The 24845-nt window shown below is 41.3% G+C and overlaps 1 long non-coding RNA gene across 1 annotated transcript in view; it reads right to left on the reverse strand.

Annotated features, from left to right (window-relative positions):
• Positions 1 to 18260, reverse strand: part of LOC109280324 (uncharacterized) — a 39426-nt gene extending 21166 nt beyond the window's left edge. Inside the window, exons 1-2 of the long non-coding RNA XR_002086604.2 lie at positions 17957 to 18260; positions 2890 to 2949 (exon numbers count right to left, since the gene is read on the reverse strand). This is a non-coding gene — a long non-coding RNA (uncharacterized LOC109280324). The remainder of the gene's footprint in view (positions 1 to 2889; positions 2950 to 17956) is intronic.
• Between the last annotated feature and the right edge of the window lie 6585 nt (positions 18261 to 24845).

Raw genomic sequence — 24845 nt, forward strand, 5'->3', positions numbered from 1 at the left:
AATGCCTGTTCCCACTTCTCATTAAGCATATTGACGGGGGGCTTGTGGTTAGTTTTGAACATCTCCTCTGCCTTTGAAGCAGGGGAATCACTCTGTAAAAAGATCTTTTTTTCACCAACAAAGGAAGATAGATTTATTAACATATGCACGATAGCTGTTCCACGAACAAAAGAGTGGCTCAGGCAGTTCTTCAATTGCCGTCTATGAAGACAACATGTTAATCTTGGCTGCTATATGCATACAGAAGCTATTTCTTTTGTATGAACACTATGTAACATTTTTCCCTACATACTCTGGGGTCCTATGGAGTGATAATTTATAGTAAAAAAAGGAGTAGAATTCCCTCTACTCATATTTAAAGGCTGAAAGTGATTACAGCTTTGTCAGTGTCAATATTTGGGTTGAGGCAGGAGAACATGCTTGAGCAGATCTGAGCAATTTATAGTTAGTGCTCACACAGTGTTTACTCATTTCCCACCGGAACAGAAAAGTACATGTTTCTACCATGTGTACTGTAATGTCTTATGTAAATACTGTATAGCACAGTGGTTCTCAACTTTTTTGGACTCAAGGCACTGCTCTGTAACTTTTGTGAATTGAGTGGCACCCACTTTCAAAAAACAGTGTATATATTACTGTGCTATTTTGTTTCAGAGGGGCCAGTCAGTGGGGATGGGACAATAGTCAGGCAGGAACAAACTTGAGCCTGCCTTTATCTGCTTATCCCCTCACACCTCACTTACCTTCTCACACCTCCTGGCACCCTCCAAAGGATCTGGTTGCATCCCTGGGTGCTGTGGCACCCTGGTTGAGAATCACTGGTATAGCAGGATACACTATATATTGGTACCGTGACATCTTCCATCCTTTGGTATTGTAGATATGTTTATAAGACCTGATTTTTTGCTGAAAGACTGAGTTTAATGGGCTAAAAATAAAATCCACAGAAATATAATGCAAGGCAGAACTCAGATTGATTGTGTTACATTTAGATAATACACAGTGGATGCATTTACATGTGAAATTTACTGCAGAGTTGACTAGCTCTGCAGTAAAGCATCAGTCTATACCTGTGCTGGTATTAGGGTGCAGTAAATTAATTAATTTCGCCATAGGATACTGTTGGGAACAGTACTATCCGATGGTGTAATAATTTACTCTGCTGAAATGTGCATGTAGATGATGACTTACCACTTAGTCCCACACTTTAGCAACCTCATGTCCCAGCCTGATACCCAGCCCCAGAGCCCAAGGCTGCCTTTCCTGGCCCTCTGCCAGCCTGGGGCTGCTCTACCCCAACAAAAACTGCTGTGGTCCCAAGTACATGTGAATAACATAAAGGTACAATATTATAACATAATATTGTTAGGATGACTGTATTTGGATCTTGGGAAGCATTGGATTTGCAGCTGAATAAAAGATTATAACCTGTGGCCTAGCAAGCTGCTAACCACAAGGCAGAATAGTATGTTAAAGGTAACATTGCAAGATGCTTAGGAAAGCATTTTCCTAACAATATAGTAGTGTTGTAAGATACATAGCTCATTGTGTAAAAGAACAGGATGCAAACCACCAGCTATCATTAGAAGATAAAGCAGATTTGGCTTATGAATTCTTATGCTAAGCCAGCCATTTTCTTATGCTAAGTAGTCATCTTAACTGTGTTAACCAATTTCAAGTGAGTCTGTGCAAGTCTGTGTGCTGTGAATGAGGTGAAGTCTTAGGAATGTGGAGATGGTACAACATGGGTCTGAAAAACAGACTGGAATGTGAAAGACAACACATAACTGGTAACAGAATCCGAGATAAACATATGCAAAAAGGTGAATAGTATTGGTAAAGAAGCCTCCAGAAGCTTCAAGGTCGAAGTCCACCCAAGTGACCGAAAGAAGCAGGGGTCATGGTCTTAGGCATGCGCTCATAGCAAAAAGACATGTAAATAAGTGAAATACATAGGCAATTCCATGCTAATGAAACAAAGAATAAACAGAGACAGAGTTTAAAATGGGAAGGACTAAGGGTGGAACAAAGGAGGGACAAAGGTGGGGTAAATCTTAATGAGCATAAACGAAGGTGTATAACTATGGAAAAAACTAATGTTCATGGCAGCTCCCCGGTTTTGTTGGAGCTGGCCTGAAGCCGTCTTCATTTTGAATAAAGCTGTTGACAAGCAATGTGTGCAAGCGATGCGTGCAGTTTTCTGTTAGTGGTGTAGTTTAGATCGGAAGTGAACAGAACACACATTTGCCCCTTGCCCCACCAAAGGCGATCTTAGACGAGTTCTGCTATTTTTAAATTAGTCTAAGTGTGCCAAACTTCTGTTCTGTTATAGGTATAGGTTTCCAATCACTTATACCAGTAAAAATATAATGTCTGTACTTGGCTATGGAGTTTTGCACAAGCCTTTGTTTTATCTGCTGTTTCTCTCTAGTGTATCTGGGTTTTTTTCCCTCAGAAACCTAAGAAAGGGTACAACGGTACCCAAAAGCTTGCCTGTGTCCCTTCCAACTATTTATTTACTATTTTTTGTTGACATCCAATAAAAGATATCACCCACAAAAATTCTTGCCCCTCATATTTTTCCTGTGCCATTGTGATGGGGCAGAAGAAAGATCCTACCTGCCAAGACATTACAAAGCGATGGAGCAGTGGTGAAAAGCGGCGCAGATGTAAAAGATGAGCACTGGAGAAACGTTAGCACCGGCATGGTCATACTTTATAAGTGCATGCCACTGGCATTTAAAGGACCATAACCTTACAGCAGAGTTAAAAGTAGCCCAATGCAAGGACCAAAAGTGAGGTCCAGGAACCCTGGGAGGGCCAAATGGTGGAAGGAAGCTGGCAGGCAGCAAACCCACTGAAGTGGCTTGGTGGAGCCAAATGACTTACCTACGGGCAAGTCCTGGTCATCGGGGACTGAAGATTGGGACCTAACCAGAGATGTTGGACCTGGAAAAGAAGAGAGAGAAGGGTCATAAGTACCGTGGACCAAAGTGGTTCACAATGGACTGTGCTTACTGTGAACCCTAAAGTGCAAAAGGGCAAGGCAAGGACCTGGGTAAAGGATGGGTGGTCCAACTCTAGGCATGATGACTGTAAAAAGGGACTAAGCCCCTAATGCTATTTTGAGTTACACAGTGGGTTTTTTGCTTTATATATATGACCTACCTCAGAAGGCACAATATAAAAGTATAGTCTGTGTGCCTGAAATGTCTATTTGAAGATCTTGAGGCTTGGCGTAAGCGGAGTATAGGGGAGGCAGAGCCCCAGAAGATGGTGCCAGGGTTGGGGGTTAAGACCTTCCTCCTAAATTACATAGAAGATCAAGTCATGGCAGTAGAGAGTGGTTGCCCTTACCCCAGTCCCAGCTGTGCAATGCCAGAAGCACACTGTCTGTGTGTAAAAGAACTGAGACTGTAAAAGATCCAGTGGAAACATTAAGAGGCACCCCACGGGACAGGCACAAGCACTTCCACAGCCATCATGGCTACACCAGTACTACCACACCAACACTACCACAACATATTCATAACATGCTTAACAAATACTTCTTGAGGATAAACCTTTGTTGATACTGATACCAGAGTAAAAGGTAGGCTGAGTTTTTTAACACCTAGTTATCCCAATACTAAAAATAACTATATAGTAAAGAAGAAAATTGGGGAAAAATATATGAACAATTCAATTGTATTACATATTTATTCATTGTGTAGAACCATAATATTGTCCAAAAACAGGGCGGGTCTTCAGACACAGTTGAAGTGAATGTAGGCATGGCAGTTACACTAACTGACAATCTGACCCATCATCTTTGTGGGAGAGTATCAGCTGTCCGCCCCTCCTTCCTCAAGACTCGCCTGCCATGACTACGGAGATGAAAAATGATTTGATGTTAATCCCTCAAGGGAGAGGTCAGAGACACTAGACCACCCAGTGGAATATTTCACAAGTGCTGGTTTATTTAACATAGAAACAAAAGGTATAATCACACTAATTGCCTCATTAGCGAGAGGCAGTTAAATCGCCACTTGGATAAGTTGCAGACTCCCAACTGCACCACTGCTGATCGGGGGCTCACCACCACTCCGGGTAAGCCGGCTGTCCCCTGGATCTTGGTCCCTGGGGTCAAGTTCCTCACTCCTCTGCACTCCTCCCAGAGATCAGGACTGCTGGCTGTTGGACCCTAGGTCCTAGTGTGAAGCTTCTTCATTACTCCTTCCCCAATCACAGCTGTTCTCCACCACTTCAGACATCTGTCATCCATCCCGGGGAATGGAGCTATCAGGGATTGCATCTCTCACCTCCCCAAGGTTTTGCCAGCCAATCTCCAGCCACAGTGTCCCAAAGGTAAGTATTTCCCCCACATCTCACCAGCCCAGGGTCGTCTTCTCATGTTCCCATTCATGTCATCCTTCACACTTCAGGTAAGTCTGCCACAATGGTTTCTTCTCCTTCTTTCTTCTAGTGTCCCGAGGGCAACGCCTGATGCTTCACCCCACCTTTTATGTTTGGCAGTGGTCATCAACCTCTTATCTCTTCCCAGTGTGTGTCCTACCTCCCCTATTCACCTGTGTCTCAGTTTCACCTTTAGTTTCACCCTTAGTAACACGGGTTCATCTTAAGCCCCCTATTACAATCTTCATTCAGTAGTAGCAGAATGTAAACATTGTAGACACTCTAAATTATAACTGACAATTTAAAGTATGTGTGGCAGCACACCTTTGGGTGCTTGCCACTTTAAAGCTGAGGCAGGCAGCTGGCAGGTGCCTGATCAGTGTGGCCATTTTAGGACCCAATTTATATAGGGGGAGGCAGCAGTTTCCTGCCAGTGACCATGAGAGAAACATCAGCTGGCTTAGCTATGGCTCAGGAACATTCTGGAGGTAAGGGCAGGAATTATGTGAATGGATGGAGGCTCCTGGTCCTGGGCATGACCTAAAACTGTGCCGTGACATGGTAGAGAGACCTGCTGGGACTGCCAGTGGCAGGACAGTCTAAATTAAATGCCAGGACCACTAACCTCCCTGGCGAAAGGCAGGTAGGGACGCCTTAACCCCAGCCCCCACCATCTGATGGGTAATCGTGAGAGCTGTGGGAGTAGCGGGGCCAGGTATGCTCATTTGTAGGCGCCCAAGCCCAGCAGGGATGCAAGATCCCAGAGGCCCCAGAGAGAGTAGTTGGTGAACATGGTGTGAGGCCCTGCACAGAGTAGAGCTGAACTAGGAGTAGGCCTAAAGGCCAGCGCAAGGGCCAGGGCAAGGGCCAGTATGATGAGGAGACCCCAGGGTGGGCCATGGTGTAAAGTTGCCTGGTGAGGAGCTTGGGGCAAATACAACCCACCATTGGTCTAATGCTATGCAATGTAGAGTAAGGGAACTTGTGGGAACCGAAGTTGCTGCATGGTAGTACCAGCGAGAGAGTAGCTAAGCCTGAAAGCCCACAAGGGGTTGCTCAAGAGGAGCTAGGGCAGTGGAGTGTGGCCCAGGATGGGAAGTATGCAAGGGGCCCCCTGTGTGAGGAGGGCGGAGTGAGTGTGAGAGTGAATGGAGCCCAATTATGGACTGAATTTGCGCTAGCCTCAGGCCAGGGGAAGTAATTGTAATCTGGATGCCATTTGTGAGGTATGTGCTACAGTGTAGGGGAGGTTTTGGGCCACAGATAGCACCCCCAGGCATTCGGGCAAGGAATGGTCATCTTCCCACTTAATAAATCAAGTTAACAACCAAGTTGTGACAGGCGAGACAGTGCTGCCCTAGGCAGGTGGGTTTGCCATTTTTGGGATCTGGCCACAAAGGTGGCCCCTGTGACAGTATGCTTGTAGCCAGAAGAGAACCTATGTAAAAGTAAAATCCTCTTCCTTGGTAGTGTAAGACTGATGCTATAGCCATGATGGTCCAGAAACGAGAGAAAATGTCTTCCACTCAAAAGCATGTTTAACTCTATCCCAACTATACAGTTGATTAAAAAAAAGATATCACCTTAAGATATCCTCATCCTTAACAGTTTCCAGCATCTGTAAATATATGTATACGTGCATGTGTGTGTGCATGTGCGTGTGCGTGTAAATATGTATACTAGCCCATCAGGAATTGCCCAATTGTCCATCAGGAATAACAGGGGAGAAGGGGCTGGGATGGAGTGCTGCCACCTAACGCCCCATGCTGCCACTGTTCTGCCTCTTGCAAGGAGTGGGGTGGGGGAGCCGAGGCCAGTGCTGCTGACCTCGGCTCCTCCATCCTCTGTCTGGTCCCTGACGCGGCTTCAAAATCATGGCAGCGCTCCCCAGTGCTTGGAGCACTCTGATTGGCTGTTTCCATCAGCAAATCAGAGTGTGAATAAAGTGTTACTTACAGACAGACAGACAAACAGACTAAGGCTTTTATATTAGTATATGTGTGTGTGTGTGTGTGTGTGTGTACGTACACACACACACACACACACACACACACAGTGTATAATTCTCACAAGAGAACCTGATCCAGCAAGAATCACAACTTGACTGGGCTTACTCAGATGGCTGCTTGGTTCAGATACGCACCAAGTGATAAGTTTTCAAAGGAATTCAGTATTCATTACACTTTACTCTTACTTAGGTGATTCCCAAGCTTTTGGGCACATCTACACATGCATTAATGCATGATAGGCCCTGAGCATTAAGTTTAGTACCTGTAATAACAGGTACTAACTGAAGGTGTGGTAACCAGTGCTACTGCGCAGGCCGGCATACATATTTTAGTGACTGTAATGTGCAGTAGATTCATTCTACTGTGCATTAGCACAATAGCATGGCTTTTGCCATGATGCACTAATGTGCAGTAGAATTAGTCTACTGTGCATTTAGTGTCTCATGTAGATGCAGCCTCTGAGTAGACAGTTGAGCCAAATGTCTAAAAAGCTACAACTGAAAAAGCCATATACTGTAGCTCATTTTCCTTAATATCTTTCCAATCTTTTAAGACTCTAAGCTCTGCCAGTTCTCATTTTGCCTGTAGAATACAGAATTTTACTGCTTCCCAAATATTGCTATGTAAAATGAGAACCTTGCTACTATTTTGTTTTCTCTTCCATGTACAATAAGTATTTGTAAGATTTTAAAGGGAACATTCCTGTTCAAGAATTGTTAAGGTCTTAAAACAAGACAAGCAAATATTGACTCAAACAGGATCTGTGATATAAGACTTTTACTTAGCAATCACCGGAGTATGGTGATACATTTTCGGCAAAGTAAGCATGTGTATGAAACCGAAGGCTAGGCTAGAGACTCATTTGGTAAAAAATGCTGTACTACTGCATTGCAAGAACCATCCCAAACCCCAGAACAGAAATTTGCAAAAGTTGTATTTTGTGAGCATCTATATTGCAGAGTAAGATTAGTTTTGATTTAACTTTGCTCTTACTTCAGTTAGAAGCCAGTAGCCTTTACTCTACAGAATTTTTTCATAATTTTACTATATATGATGTTTCATGTTATACAACACAATTTGTCGTCAAGTACATTGACGTAAAATCTTTCAAAAATTATTCTCACAGAGTTTTCATATGTGTTCTTGGAACTTTAGATCCAGACAAACTTTATAGGCAAGGTTAAAATTCCATTTCAAAACTAAGTAGTTTGTTCTTTCCAGTGGCTGTAAAAACATTGTCTGACTTAGGGATGAACTCACTAAGTGGCAGAAGGAAAACACCCTGCTTTGAACTTCTACAGAAAAATATTGCTGGTAAAGGTTAGTATGTAAAAGGCAGAGATTATAAATTACCCTACAAACATTAGCAGATTCATCCATAGTTTTCTGTATTTATAATACAGTTGTACTTTCTAGCAGATATGCACAATGATAATAAAGATGTTATTCATTTCCTTGAAATTATATTAGCAAGAAGTTGGCTTTAGCAAATTAGATCTCATAAGAATGGCAACCTCCAGTGCAGACCGTTACATAACAGAAACAAGCACATAATTCAAAATGAACAACTTATCTCCTGATATTTTTGCCTTTTATTTTCCCCTGTTTTCAACTGTTTGTGAACAGACTGAAGATGTTTTGAACGTATTCATTATTCAAACTAATACTTTTTTTTAAAGCAAATAACACTTGGTTGACTGATAACTCACAAAAATGACCATATATACACACCATAATCCATCCTGTGTAGTTTTCAAAAGTAAAAAAAAAAAGCATTTTCATTAATAAAAGCCCTTTTCCAAATCTTCTGTGGGAACAGAAGCTATTTGCCCAGATATTTCTATGAATGCACAATGAACTGACAATTCCCTTTAGCAAACAAGCATTTCCAAAACGTAACCACCTTTTCTTGTGAATGATGAAACTGGTAGGACATGATCTCATCTTTTTAAACAATTAATTGAATCTATCACATTCGATTGATGTGTGTTCTGAATAGGTCAGATTTTTCAGTAAAGTTTTAAATCAGTGAACTCCAATTTTCTGCCCAAACCCTACATACTGTACATTATTTCCTAAGGGTTCTGGTGCCATAATCAGTACTGTGGACAGATAGTCTACCATATCTTATTCCCTTTGCATTGCCCAAGCAACATAATACTATTACTGTGCAAGTGTGCCAAATCATTCATTACAATTCTCCTAAGATTAAGCAAAACCACTGCAGTTCCTATTCTATTTTCCCTGAAGATGCCATACTTCTGCTGGAAAACAAGAAATGGGGCAGCCAGAGTTAATTACTCATCCTTCCCATGCAATGCAGCTACAAACCAACTAGAGAATTCTTGAGCAGTTGCAAATGGGAAGCTAGAAATGCTAGAAAAAGCTAGAAATGGGCAGCACCAGCTTAAAATGCATGAACATCCTTGGAAGCAAGGTAGAGACCTTGGGCTCCCTCCTTCCCACAGTAGCATTCACTTCACCAGGCCAATGGGGCTCAGGATCTCTATTGCTTGTTTTTCTTTTTGTCCCATAACATTTGCATACCTATGCACCCGGTGACTGAGATTCAACAGGAGGGACAGAAGATGCTTTCAGCTTTGCCTAGCCCATAGCCTACTGGTTATCACATATACCTTGAAAAAGAGAGATATACCTTGTTTCAAACCACCTCAGGCTGGGTGGGGAGTGCTCACTTCTTCAGCAAATTCTAAACATTAAGCTTTTGGGCAAAGGTGGGTACGCTCCCCTGCCTTTTGAACGGTTCAACATCTTAAGAGTAAGATGAATGCAACACGACAAAAGTATATATGTTAACAGTTTTCCATGGACTTGAGCAAGGTGGAATAGGATCATATTTAGTGACGTAAATGCCTACTAGCCACTCAAGTGTCACTTAGATGTTTCATATTTTAGAAGTTTTAGTCAATAAAAGCAATTGAGTTTGGTACCGAGACCTTGTCTTAAAAATTAACTCATATTAGAGACAATTTTTATAGTGTTTACTGTACTATTTTTATTATAATATATTCCACATCTATCCAACTGTAAAAGTCAAATTTTACAACAACCTATGCTATGCTGGGAGTTTGGAATCCCCCCTTCCAGCAAGCTAAAACCCAATTTTTGTCTCTAGAAAGTCATTATGTATCAGACTTTCAAGCTCAGACACAGTGCAGAATAAATCTTTCCCATCCTGATCTGGTTAATTTGAATTACTTGAAAGGGTGTGGTGATTTTACCTGAGGGTGAAAAGGAATTGTTCTCTTTAAAATGTTCTGGCTGATTCAAGGTTGTTCAAACCTTTGAAATGTTTAAATCTGTCCTTCTGTAAGTGAATCTGTGGGCAGATGAAGAAATTGTGCCTAGTATATGCAACTTAACATACAGAAATCACACCACAAAGGCTAAGTACAGGCAGTCAAAAAGCCTGAGGCTGAATTGATTCAGTCTTTGCAGGTTAGTCTAAAATGCACAGATTAAATTCAAACAGAAGTGAACAGCCTTTGATCCAGGAAATGCAGCCATATGCCTGCAGTGCCAGAAGCCGGGGGGTCCGGGTGCTAGAGCGTGGATCTTTGGCTTTGTGTTCCATGCTTCCTGATGCCCCTGAGGTCTTGGGGCTTGCAGTCCAGAATTACAGCAGGACTCTGCAGGGTTGCTATTCACTTCCTCTTCCTGCTTCCTGGTGCCGCTGGGATTTGTAGTCCACAGTTACAGTCAGCAGTAAGCTTGAGCAGAGGAAGGGGTGTTTAAGCCCACTTCCTGGCCCCAGACCCCAGCTGTGGTTTGTATGGGGGAGGCAGTACTTCCCCTACAGACTGAGCTGCACCCCCAGCCAGGCTTGCCCCTTCTCCCAACCCCTTTGTCAGCCAGCCCCCACTGCTTCAGCTAGGGAGCAAAGGGGCAGGGGCAGCCCTGCTCTCGGAAGCAGATAGCCCATCCCAGTCTAGGGCTGAAAAGCATGCTGGAATGCTAGGGGACTCTGATTTAACTTGAACCAGGAAGGGGTCTAGGCCAGAAGTTTCATAAACCGGTTTGACACAAATCAGTTAAGTCTGATACTACATTCAACCAGGTTTGCAGTGCTCTGTCTGGCAGCAGTGGCGAGAGAAAATATTATTGCGGGGGGTGCAGGGCAGGGTGCAGGGGGTGGTGTAGGACTGGTTTATGTGTGCTGTGCTTCTGTTCTGTTGCAGGTTTAAACCATTTCTGACCACTTAAAACAGTTTATGTATAACTTCTGTCCCTAGCCAAAGTATGTGGTATAGTTCACGCACATACCTACACACACACAGAATCTCTTTACACTCTAAAAAATATATGCACAAGGAAAATGGCTCATACACATTGGCTTAATGCCCATGTAGATATCTATTTCTTATCAAGAAGAATTTTTTTATATTTGCAAAGATATAGTTTAAGCACTCAAATTACACTGAACTTGATCATATTACTTTATCCATAAATCTAAGTCAGTATTATGTGTTGCACAGAAATATAATGGCCAAACTCTGCCCTCAGAAACCTAAACAGAATTCACAGGGAGTGTCTGAGGGAAGAATTCGGCCACTATCCTGGTATACAGCCGAGTGAAAAGTAATACTGTAATAATACAAACTAATGTAAATGGCACTTCTTAAAGCAAGCTATGTATATAGCAGAGAGAAAAATAATGAGGACCAGATGTATACATGAGAGTTTTTTAAATTAAATGGTACGTGTGGTTTCATTTGTGCACGTGTTTCTTTAGCACGTGGAATGATAGTACATACACAGACCATGAAATGGAAAATATTAAATCTTTAAAAATGTGGATGCTGTTGAGAGGAAAAGTTTTAAAGGAAGAGTGCTACAGATAAAAAATGCTATGTCTGCATCTCAGGAGAATTTTGAGCTTCTATATTACAATCAATTAATTCTTCAGCATTCAGTACTGTGGGACAGTACTAACCTTCACCAGCAATAATCCCTAAGGAAATGGAACAATCAGAGCATCCCTCAGTGTGCATTTATGGTACTCACTGCAACATAGACATGTCAAAGTTGGCACCGTTAGCAATCCCATGCCAGCAGCACAGAGCTCAACCTGGGCTATAATACCCATCCAGGAAGCAAGGTGAAAATACCTGGTGTTCAGGTTAGGAAACCAAGCACCTAGCCCCACTGAATTTCAAAAAGAAACAGATTCATTTGAAAAACATGTAATCCTAGCACAAGTTACATACAGTGAGTTCAGCTTATACAGATGTGCCATAGTGAACAGCATGTATTTCTACTAGAAATTGCTATAATCAGGATCTCTCTCATTACACTATTCAGTTCTTGAATTCCAAATCTACCTCAGTCCCAATCTTCAGTGCAATTAGCCAATGAGAAATGTTCCACATCAGAGGATGCTCCTGCATTTACGAGACAGAAACCCAGTTCTGCTTCTCAAAAACAATATAACTGAACAAGATGTAGGTAGGACATGCAAGAGGTTGTGAGAAACGTTTAACTCCTCCTCCTCATTTTTACAAATGAGTTTGCTAGATGAAATCCTAAGCCAACATCAAACTATTTTAGGGAAAGGCTAGATACACATTCAAATGGGAAAGGCTCCCATTGATTTAGGTAGTATTATGAAGCTCACCTGAAGGCTGAACTTTTTCACCAGAAAAAACATTTAGAAAAAAACCCAAATAGCAGCAGGATTTAGTAGATGGGAAATGAAGTCCCCTATAAATATTGCTATTTCAGCACTTCAGACCTAATCCACTACCTACAGAGGTCAATGGAAATTTATCTAGGTGGCCTTTCTAGAAAAAACAAATAAATTTTAAGTTACAAAAGACTATAGATACTATTGTTTTACCAAATGGGCATCAACAACATGGACTGTATCCTGTAGTGACTAAGCTGAACTCATCTGATTCTGTTTTACTACTTATAGACCTTTTTTCTTGAGATAACTTTATTCCAAAGCAGCAAAGCATATCTGGCAATGGGATTTGTCAGTGTTGCCAGAATGCTTCTGCAACCCACAGTGCCAATTTTATTTCAGCGGACAAAGGAGGATAGCCTGGCAGCACCCTTCAAACCTGCTTAAACTATACAATCAACCTTCTAAATGTCAGCAATCTACATAAAAAACACTAGTTCTCCTATGGCATGGTCACACAACATTTTCCATTGTTAAGTACATAACACATCATAATCCTGATAACAGACTGGTAGGAGTTTTCCTCTAACTAGCTGAATTAATTTTTGAAGTTGTGAAAGAAAAAACAAGAGTTTCCTGAACTCAAAATCTGAAAAGAAAATATCATGAAGAGATACAGAAACAAGGATTTTTGTCGGTTACTGGACCAACTGAATGGGTTTGATAGATTTAGATGAGCTTTTGAATGCAGGGCAGTCTTCTTCATGTCTTCTTTGTTCGTGCAAGCCTGGGAACAAAAATTCTTAAGCTGCCTGGACACTAAGAACCAAGGACTGAACACAGACATTCACTACATGGTCCATGATAAATGTACCTGATTCCTGTCAATCTTTCACTCCACAGATGTTAACAACCCACTCCTCTTTTTCAGTGTTCTTGATTTCCGTCAATCAAGCTACTCATCTTTCTACAATGTTCTATTCCATTAGCTACACCTAGTAATGTCTCTCTTCAGGTTCACAGCTCTGCAGGCTGTTTTTAGCTTTAACGGTGCTTCCTTTTCCTTTAACTTGACTTCCTTGCATTTAAAAGTGCATTTAAATCTATCCCAGCCATGCAGCTGGTCCATAACATGATGCAGTTAAGCATATTGTGCACTTATTTGTTAAATGCACTGTATGCACCAACAAATACGATCATTAAAAATCTAACAAAAAGTGTCATTCCTACTTCAACGTTGTTCAGATTTAACTTTTTCTTGGGATGTCAGAAGCTCACTAGTTTATCCAATCTTGCAAAGCTTACTTCACCAAAAATACTAAAGTCAAGTTGTGATTTTATTAATGTTTTTAAAAGGCATAAACTACAGAAAAGGGGGGGAAAGGGAAGCAAATACATTTTTCCTCTTTACAGGTCACCTCCCATGAGGGAGAAGGATGCAGAATTGGGGAAAAGAATAATACTGCCTGAAACAGGTGGAATTCTTTCTGGAAGATGCTTCTATCTGTCATTGTCCATTTCTTCCATTCTGGAAGGCTGGGGTGTTGAGTTTTTTGGAGTTTTTTTCTCATTGTAGCATGTTAAAAGCAAAAACCAAAAAACCCCCAAAAAACAGCTAAAGGTCATTTGCAAATTATTTCATGAAAACAAGTCTCTTTTTAGGGGCCTCAAAATAGACCTTGAAAAATATATAACCATAGCAGTCCCATTATTTCAAACCATTATCAAGGCAAGGATGAGACTCTTTTGGTTAGACTCTTATTTATTGCCTTACCTCCCTCACCTGATAACACATATTTTATTCACTACGCTTATTTTGGTGATGTACCTGATTTACATCTTTTCTTCTCCACTGCTTATCCATAAACAATGAAAGTTTCCACCAGCAAAGGCTATTAAAGATAAGTATTGATACTTCTTTCAGAGGGAAAAGGTCTACCAGAAGAGAGGATGCAGGTAGTAGCCATGAAGGCAGTTGCACCATACCTTCCATCAGGGGAATACACAGCCTAACACAGTGGAGAGAAAAAGGCATAAGATTTCCAAATGTCTCCTCTCAGAGGCGCCCAACACAATACAAAAAGGAACTAAAGGACATAACTAAAGGTAAACATGTGCTTAAGTGCTTTGCGGGACTGAGGCCAAAATTTGAAATGTTTAAGCTTCTCTGTGACTATGCCTGTAAAGGAAGAAGACTTTTTTACTAATCACTTTTCCTTCTGTTGAAGAGTTTTATTTGAGAGTAAATGTAGGTTTATTGTTATGATATGCTACTTCCTCACAGGAGAGTCTTCACTCCTTTAGGACACTGGTGAAACTGAAATGTGTAGAAGCCTTTCTTTTGACAATCAAGCATAGAAGAAAAGCTCTGGTTGTGGTCTCTGCATTTCACTGAGCTAAATTTTCCTCCTTGAATTGAGGGGTATATAGAAATGTTCCATTTTTAATAGTTAACAGAATATGATACCAAAAAAATCATTTAAATTTTAATTAAACTAACTGGTTTCCAGAAACAGCCTGTGTTGATTTCACATGGTAATCATGCCAAATTTCAGCCTGATACGAACTACTGATTGTGCTGGATTTCCTTCCCACCCATTGCATTAAAATTTTCAATTACCATAAAATAAAAACATTTATATTCTCACATGTTGGCCAATGTCAGGAGATCAGTTTTCAAAAGCTGCTTCATTTCCTCAGTGACTCAGCTTCTCAACATTATACTGTTTGTAATGAACAGAACTAATCCCTAGAGTAAACAGACAAATTGCATGCAGTTCCTACCAAATATATAACACTAAAGGTCATGTAAAATGACTTGCTTCCTTGTATATTTCTTAATATAATCCCCTTTGTGTGTTATATCTTTTTTAAAGTACAATTTGTAACAGAAAGACACTAGTAACACTGAAACAAGAGAAAGAAAATATTTGCCTTTGGCAATGGAAACTGAACACAACAGATATTCAGACAATCAACGTTATGGATGCATATATATTTAGTGTGCCTTCCATTTACATCTTTATTTAGTAACGTGCAGAAGAATTGGGAGAGTCTCTCTCTATTGTTATTCATTGTATATCACCATATTTGGGTCTCATTTCTGTTCTTCACAAAAATGCAGTTTATACAGTAGTAAGTGCAAGAACACACACCTTCTAATTTTCCCTTATGAAGTCCTAAACAAGTAACTTAGACACAATAACAAGATCTAATTTGATGTATACCTTTTTGATCCTTAATTACAATTTAAAATATTAACATAAAAATACCCCACTATAAAAACTATCATTTCTTTCATTACTTATTTGCAATGTTTCCAAGGTCCCTGTCACTTAAGTGCAACATATATCAGCTATACTGACAATATTAAAATAGGGTTATGGAACAAAATACACTGTCAGGGTTAATAAAAATCACCTAATTATAAAGTTTGATTTTTAAGACCATCTGTACGTAAGTCACATTTACACATTGCAAGTTTATTCCCTCGCTCTGATATTATGGATAGAATTAAATTAAGAATATTGATTGCTGTCATGAACTTTTGAAAGAAGTTATTTTAAAACTCCAATATTTTTTGTCAAACAAGATAATTAAAATATTTCGGGTTACAAAAACTGAAATTTGGGGGCTTTGCTTTTTTCTTTTTCCCCTAAGCTTTTACAACATAGCAACATTTTGGATGTCACCAAGACCTGGAAGACTTTCACAAAAAAACAGAAATATTTGTTTGCAAATTGCCATATTGCACCAGAAAATGTGAGACAAAATAAATAAAGAAATCAGTTCTAGTTATGAGCCAGATTCTGCTTCCCTTCTTCAACTGAGGTGTTGCATTAAAATCAATTTCACTACTCCTTCAAGTAACCATCAAGGATTTGGCTAGTGATGTGCATCTCAAATATGTCATGACAGAATTCCACTTTTTAAATACAGTATGTTTGTCTTCTGCCAGATTAGGCAGATCTAGGACTTTAAGTATTTCTCCCAAGATTTTATGGGATTACCTGATGCAAATGGTTGATGTCATTCTTTACTGCCTAAGGACATATTCTCCTAGGTCCTTACCCAAAAAAGCACTAATGTTGGCAAAAAAGACACACTAAATTCAAGAGCAATTGGATTAAAGGAGAAATGTATCAACTTGTAGGCGTACTATACAAATATGTGTTTTAATGAGGTATGAATCAGACATCCATGTATTGCCAGAGCAGATTTCTAATGACGTCTTAACGTGAACTTTTGACATTTCAAATGCAAGATGATAATGGGGAATCAAATTTCCTCAGTCCTTACTCCAGCAAATCAATTTATTTCAGTGACAAATAAACTATGGTTGCTACCACACTACTTTTCAAACATGAACCGAGTAAGTCTCATGCTCTTGGAAAGTTACTTGAAGCTCAGGCACTTAATACAAATGACTTACCCAAGACTATGGAGAATTTAAGCATTGGAGAAAGTTGAAAACTTGACAGTGCCTGGCTACTGGTTCTGTTCAGAGTTAGTTTTCTGTACTAGTTTGCTTTTCATTTTTTTAGCAAATCTACATAAGCAATAGGCAGTGCCTACATCATCACATTATCTTTAAAAGATATTACCAATTAGAAAGGAACTAAAATTGATATTAAAAACAGGTTAGGTGAGGTCTAGGTAATGATACAAAAAGAGCAATCATCAAAGAGTTGAGTGCTGGATGGAGACTAGAAGATACTGAATGTAAAATGGAAGCATTTTCTTTTTAATTGTCTTAAGGCAAGATGCAAGGATAAAAAACCGGCTGCAAGAGAATTCCCAGTAAAGTTAACTGGCTACATATTTAGGAAGGTGCTATTTCAAAATGATTACAGTTCAAGCCTTACAGTGTTGTTAACACATTTAGAAAAGATTGTTCATTGAGATGTATCCTGGGTGTAGATCTCAGAACAGGATATTTTACACAAAATTCCATTTAGGTGAGAGGGTTGAAGGGGTGTTTAGTTGAGATAGGGTTTTCCAAGACACTGAAGGAGTAGTACTTAATATATGCAACAGAGTTTTCATCTCACATTTTATTTTGCCAGGCTTCAAAATATGTTAGAAGAAAATGCTAGTAGTATTAGGTCATCTGGTACATTTACATCTAATGCTAAGGTAACCCTTGGTGTGATGCTATGCATGCCCTCACCTGAATAGTGGGATCTTGGGGTACCTGGTAGACAGTGGCCCCCGCCCAGCTCCCTAGGTAGCTGCTATAGTGTCCTCGAGTAGAGAGCCTCCCCTTACAATCAAACGACCTTGCAGACTCTTATAAAACTATTTACAGGATTTAATTATTTACAAAGTAACATATAACCAATGCAATAGAACAAATGTTATACCGCATGACCAGGTGATGGTGGCTTAAGGGTTAATGTTTCTTGGCTACACATTACACTAGGGGAAGGTATACAAATTACCCGCTATAAATAAGGAACCAATAAATAAATACATTGATACTCCAACTAATAAACCATCAAGAACTTATTTACACAGTCTATAACTTGTACACTGAGGACCCTGTGTGCATTGTCCCTGGCTGGGTGTTTCAGGGAGCAGGACTGCATCTGTGTCCCTGGCACAGGATCTGTAGGCCCTCCCTGGTGCTGCCAGGGGTCTCAGTGCAACAGGCTCTAACTCCTCCCCTGCAGTCCCTGCAAGAGAGCCGATTCCTGCCCAGACCCCTTCCCTAGCTCAGCAGGGAGCAGCATCTGAGCTGTAGGTGGTATTTCCCCTGTTCAGGACAGCCTCACAGCACCTGGTGAATGCAGCCTTCCCTGGATCCTGCCTGTCCCTGGGCTTCTGGTGGCTGGAGCAGTCCCTGCCCTTCTAGCCCAGGGCTCCCTCCAGCACCTGAGCCTGCGCATCCCAGTGCCTTTTTACTCACAGGGAAAAACCAGGGCAGTCTCCCCCTGGCGCTGTGTCCCCCTCCCCTGCTGTGCTCACTCAGCCACACAGGGGCTTGCAGGAGGGTCTTCCCAGGCTCTGAGTCTCCTCACAGGCAGCTCCTCTCTTGTGCCTGCCCCGGCAGGGCTTGGAGAGGAAAGGAGGGAGAACAGACAACACTGTAGCACTCTTGGTGCATCCTCTTGCTGCTACTTGTGTAGGTCTCTGCTGGGGGCTCTCGGATGGCCAGCAGTGGGGAGATGCGTTTCCTGGTCTCCAGCCTGTCCTCCTCCCTCTCTCTTCCCTTTGTTCTCCCCCCTCCACCCCCGGGAAAACCTCGCCCCTCTTTTAAGCAAGCCTTTAAGCCAATCCCAAGCCAGGACTCTTCCCTGGCTTTTGCTAACATCTCTCATTCAAACCCTGCTGGGGTTACATCACTCCTCCCACTTCTAAGAGGGCTACCTCCAAAACAGCTTCACTTGCCCTCAGGGCAAACGGTGTCTCTACTGGAACAAACTCTGTCCTGCATGGCAGCCCTTCCTATTCCTTCAGGTGGGTCCATTTTTAATGCTGCTACACTAATTTCTGGCCTGAACTAATATAGCAATGCAAGTCATCTACACACCAGGCAGACTGATTCGTATGCAGAAGTGCATGAAGAATTACTCCCCAAAACCGGATTCTGTGGATTTTCATCCCTTTGCCCCTTATTAGCAGTTTAGTAATTTAAATAACTGGCATATAATCCCTATGTCTGGGGAAGCCAAAACTCAGTTTGTGCCACTGCACTATGAGAATCTCCCAGAATTTACAGATACATAGAAAGACAGGCAAGGCAAAATAAAATAATCTAATCTCAAGTGTGAGAAACTGCTACCACCTCCTGGAAATGATGCTGTGAATATCTAAAATGGAAAGCAATGGACACACACAGAAATGGTATCATAAGACGTAGCCCAATGATCATACAAAGCTGTCATCAAGCATAGTCATATGTAAGAGAGAAACAGTCAATACCCTATTCAAATCCCAGAAGAGAGAAAAGCAAGAGGTCCTGAATCATCCATTTTGCTTGAAGGTCTTCAAGAGGTACCATACTCAGCAGCTTGAGAATGGTCAACCCCAAGCTGTGATACAATCAGAAATAATGAAGTTACCAGCACCTGGCAGTGTTGATGATGTCCTAAAAGAGGCTGCAGTTACACATGACCCCAGGAAGCACTTGAACACCGTTTATAATAACTTGAAATTCTGTATTACATCGTGGTGATTGTTACATATTATTCATATACTTGGCCAGGGAAGAAAGATGAAAAGCTCTGCCTTCAGCATGTGCAGCTTGAACACAAGAACTAATTCATTAGGACTAACTATTGTATTATGAAGAGGTTCCTTCCTAAGAGATTGATAAGGTGTTCCCTAAAAGACCTTTGGCCAACACTTAAAAAAAAAAAAAGAAAGAAAAAAAATTAAAAACCTTGACAGACGGCCCTGTGCCCTGCAAAAAGAGGCCAGAGGCAGCCACAAACATCCTGCTTTCCTCTGCCTGCATCATGCACAGCCCCACAGACGCAACAAAAGCCTCCAGGGCTGCTGGCTTCTTTGTGCTTGGGCCTCAACTGTCTCAGCTGCCCCAAAATCCAAAAAGAACAAAAAAAGCCATTTTGCCCCCCGCCTCCCATGTTCCCCTTCCTCAGGGACACTCCAAGTGCTCCGACTGAAGCACAGGTCTAAATCTGGGCCTGCACCTATCCACCCTTGCCACATGTCCAATTGATTCTGGAGCCCATGGCAGCTTCCATGTCTCATGGCAAAAAAATATATATTTACTTGCACGCCCCTGTCCAGGGGGGGCTCTGGGGCTACACCCAGGTGTGAGCTTACAACCTTCTGGCTCCATACCCAGCAGACAAACCCCTATGCTAGAGGAAGCACTGAAGCTTTCCACAGTTCTTGCCTACACCAGGACCACACTCACATGCAGATGTTTGCCCAACACCACCCAACACTTAAAAAAAAAAAATTAAAAAATTCAAACCCTTGTTGGGCAGCCCTGTGCCCTGCAAAAAGAGGCCAGAGGCAGCTACAAACATCCCCCTTTTCCCTGCGTGTATCATGCACAGATACACAGCCCCAAAGAGACAACAAAAGCATCCAGACCTGCTGGCTTCTTCATGCTTGGGCCTCAAGTGTCTTGGCTGCCCCAAAGTTCAAAAGGAATAAAAAAAGCCATTTTGCCCCACCCCCCATCTTCCCCTTCCTCAGAGACAATCCAAGAGCTCCAATTGAAGCAAGGGCCTAAATCTGGGCCTCAACAGGGCCTGCACCTTTCCACCCTGGGGCCTTGCCACTTGTCTGATTGGTCCTGGGGCCCATGGCAGCTTCCATGTCTCGTGGTGAAAAAAATATTTTCTTGTATGCCCCTGTCAAGGGGGAGCTCTGGACCTACACCCAGATGTAAACTTAAAACCTTCTGGCTCTGTACCCAGCAGGCAAACCCCAAAGCCAGAGAGCCAGGGGAACTGCAGAAGCTTTCCACAGTCGCTGCCTACACCAGAAATACACTCACATGTAGATGTTTGCCCAACACCACCCCACACTTTAAAAAAAAGAAATTCAAACCCTTGCAGCCCTGTGCCCTGCAGGAAGAGGCCAGAGGCAGCCACAAACATCCCCCATTTCCCTGCCTGCATCATGCACAGCCCTAGAGACACAACAAAAGTGTCCAGGCTGACACATAACACAGTGCTGAGCTGTCAGATTTTAAACATTGAATGAAGTACACGTTTGATCAGTCTTCTTAGTGAGCAATTTCCAAACAATGTAGGGCTTAGTTCACCAGGACATTCCTTCAGTTTATTCTGTTTTTGCTGCTCTGAAATCAATGGATTTGTTTCAAGGTAAAAGTTTATTAACAGACTTGTGAAAAAGTTCTATCCTGTATATATTTTTCTATTAAAATAGTTACCATTATTTGTCCTGGTTAGCTGGACCATTGCATCCATCTTGTGAAAGCTCTACAGATTAAAGAAATAGTTTTTCCAGCAAAGATTAGAACAAGTGTACTTCCCAAGTTTTATATAGGCTTAGTCAGAAAATAAGAAATTTATTTCACAAAAAATGTCACTGTTTCAAGATTTGTGCTTATTCTGATGTGGAATGAAACTCCAATGGTTTAAAATTTTCATGAAAGAAAGAATGACAGAGAAACCCATCCTGGAATGCCTTGACAACCAATATCCTAGGATTTTACCAGAATTCTATCCTGGGCTCAAGAAACCTTCCCAATGAAGCTTATATGTCAGAAATTATACATTTTGGTTTCAATAGAAAGCTCCCAAATTGGGCATTTTCCAATGAAAAAAATCTATCATTGAAAAGTTTCCAACCAAGTCTTGCCTAAAAATACTTGTATTAATTTAATCCCTGGTAATTTTGGTATTGAATAAGAGCACAAACCTTAATCCTTCTTTTTAATTAAATTGCTGGGTTTTTTATTGCTGATCACAAGGAAACAAAGGCAGTTTTTGCCTCCGAAGTATACAGATTCCACATAGATATCTGCCTTACTGTAAGGGCCACAGATGTCTTATTTTATAGTTTTTCTTGTTGACAGTTCACTAGCAACAGTATGGAAAGAGCAAAGGTATATAATTATGTAAATCACGAATAGATCAACAAGCTTTAATACGACTAGCAGTTGCCAAAAGATAATTCAGTCCAAAAAGTCTGAAACAGCAGAACACATCAACTAAAGACATCTTGAATCCTTCTTTGGTCACTATAGTTATTCCTAAGAGATAAACAACAAGTCTGAGTTTACAAAAACTGGACCCAGTGCAAGTTTTCATTTCTGTAAGGTACAGTTTTTGTGTCTTGGCAAACTGAAGCCTTTTGGCAATTGTGTTCTAGCTAAAACTTTCCTGTCTGTCTGCTAGAGCTTAATCAATGTGATGTGTTTACTATGTATGAATTAGATATTATTGTCTATATGTAGACACCAACATGTTTTTTATAAAATTGCTCTCAGAGGCAAGAGTTAAAATGGCCTAAAGCCTGGAATAGTTCAAAGACTGCTAGGCTATGCAGTGGTTTTGGAAGTAGGTCAAAAATCTAAAAGGGATGAGGCCAGACCACTAATAATTGATTCCAACTTTATTGTGCAAACAGAAAATACATATCACACTTCTGAATTTTAAATTGTGACTCAGTGCTGACCATAGGGGTCTGTGACAGGGGCATGGCAGGTGGCAATGGTCCTCCCCTGAAAAACGGTGAGGCCCATTAAGAGGCCTACTGTCTAGCGGGCAATCATACAGCAGAAATGACATCAGGTCCCTATACAACCTGACCCTATGCCCATCCCAGTAAAAATGAAGCCATCAGGAATCTGTACTTTATGCAGTGGCCAGGTATAAATAACAAGTATAAAATATAACAATATGTACAATAGAAAACTCCCGTTTAGCCCCTCACCCTCTTACACATCAACAATGGCCTCAGTGACTTAAAGAACCTGTGTTATAAAAAGGGAACAGACAGAAGTGGAGCTTTGCAGGAAGAAAACAATCCCCCAAACCAAACAGAAGTTCACTGTTGGTTCCGAGGAGCCAGGAAATCTAGCTGCTGGCTACCAGCCTGCAACTGGTGTCTCCTAGCAATGGCCCCTCCTCCCTTCCCTGCCCCTGTTTTCAGAATGGGAGAGGGGAATGGGAGCAGAGGGAGCTCATTCTAGGGTTCCCCAGCCAGTTCTGGAGGGTGGGGTGGGTGAATTGGAGCTCCTAACCCCCACGTTGGGAGAGCTCCAATTCATCCACCTCACCCTCCAGCCAGGGATGAAAAAATCCCAGACCAAACTCACTCCTCTCCCTTTCCTCCTTCCCAAATTACAGAAAATACTGTTTTGAAACAACTTCATCTGACCCCTCATGCAATAAGAGTTCAGATTTTTACCCAATCAGCCATTTTTGAAGCAGTTTGCAGATGTGCACTTGCGTTTGGTCATGGCTATAGACAGCTTCCTGGGCCAGAGTGGGGGAAAATTGTCACTTATATCCATGCCCAAAGTATAGGTAAAATATGTTTTGTAAGCCTAATCTCTGTCCAAAACAAGTTCTTATGTTCAATTTAATGTGATGAAATTTCGGGCCATGTAGCAGCATGCTTGTGATCATCAAGGCCCTGTCCCCTTCTTCTCATGGCAGCGTCCACAAACAGTCTCTTATGTCAGCACAACTCCTCCTCCAGAAGTACCTTCCCCTCTCCCAGACATATCTTCCCTTCTCCCAAGTTGCTTTGGCGGGCCAGTAGAAGGCTATTTCACTTCTTCAAGCAAGCTGTGTAGCTACAGAGAACCTATTCCAGCCTTTTGGGCCTTTCTTGTATTCTCCTCCTCAAACAACAGACACTGATTACAGGATGTAACAGGGCAAAGCTAGTCTGGACAGTATTATTTGCATTCAACACAAAACAATCTTTAACCCCTTCTTCATCAGCAAGTGAAGAATTTATCACAGGGCCATCAAAGTTAGTGAAAAAATTCCTGGACTTCAATGGATCCAGGGTTTCGTCCATAGTATTTATTTCTCTCTCATCTTTCTACAACACTCATATTGACATTGCTGAGAGCACTGTATATCTCTAAATCTCTGGATTTCATCAGCATACTATTACCGTCATCAGTAAACAGTAGTTACCCACTACCACTTCCATGCTTGCGCATTTACATATGATTTGAGATTAAGTGCTCCTTAGGCTCTTACGTAATATAGTTTTGGCAGAAAGCATAAAATATTCACACACAGAACATCAGCGAAAACTTTCAAAAGTTCTGTCTGCAGCGCATCATTTACACTACTTGCAACAAGTTAGAAAAATGTATGAGGAGAAAAAGCTTGAGCCATTCTCCAAGCCAACACATTGTCATGGTGAAAAATATTAAATACATACCTAGAATCAGTCAAAACTTGTTTCATGATCTAAAAGGTGACTCACAACACATTTCATAATGCCTTGTTTACAAAAACATTCCTTCTACTAAATTATTAATATTATGGATCTATATTTTCAAATGTGAGCAGCTAATGGTCAGCTTCTACATCCATATTAAGACCATTAAAAAATAAAAGTTGTCTGTTCTAAATACTCAAAATTAACAAGGCCAGTTGCAGGGTCTAAGCTTTTTTGAAAATAACTTGTAGTAACATTTGTAAATATGGGTCCACCCTCAAGCTAAGAAGCTTGAAATTTTTTACTCTAAGTTCTTACTTGTGCTGTGACAATACCAGAGACTTCAGCTAGAAATAAGGCCCAATTTCTGTAGGTGCAATACAAGAACCCAGAAAAGTATTGGCCTTCCAGGAGGACCTTAAGAACTAGGTAGAGTGAAAAATTATTACTCCCAAATGAGCATTTCACGGAGAATAATTTGCAATCATAATTCTTCTGTGAAGTGTGGAGATACCCAATAAAAACAAATAAAAACACACTAACTAGAAAAACAAAGAAACAAATCAAATGATTTTATTAGAGAAGAAAAAAGTAACATTAAACCTTTCCCTCAAAATATAGGCCCCATACCCCACTATTCCTTGGTTCAGAATCCCTCTTGTGTGTGACTAGCCTCATGGGCCGCATCCAGGTGAGTGCTCACGTGCCTCTTGCCCCGTCTCAAACCCCTTTGAGATGGAGCAAGAGGCACGTGTGGGAATGAAAAAAGTTTGCAGCACAGGGAGAAAATTACACCCCTGGATATCCAGGGGTCTAAAAAAATCAACATTTAAAAAAGCAGAGCAGGGCAGGGTCCTGGACCGTGCCCTGAGGAAACCGGAGGATGGGTCCTCCAGGGAGACGCTCTGGCTGCCAGAGCGTCTCCGTGGTTGGCCCTCGTC

Source organism: Alligator mississippiensis, chromosome 1 (genome assembly GCF_030867095.1).
Source record: "Alligator mississippiensis isolate rAllMis1 chromosome 1, rAllMis1, whole genome shotgun sequence".
Classification (NCBI taxonomy): domain Eukaryota; kingdom Metazoa; phylum Chordata; order Crocodylia; family Alligatoridae; genus Alligator; species Alligator mississippiensis.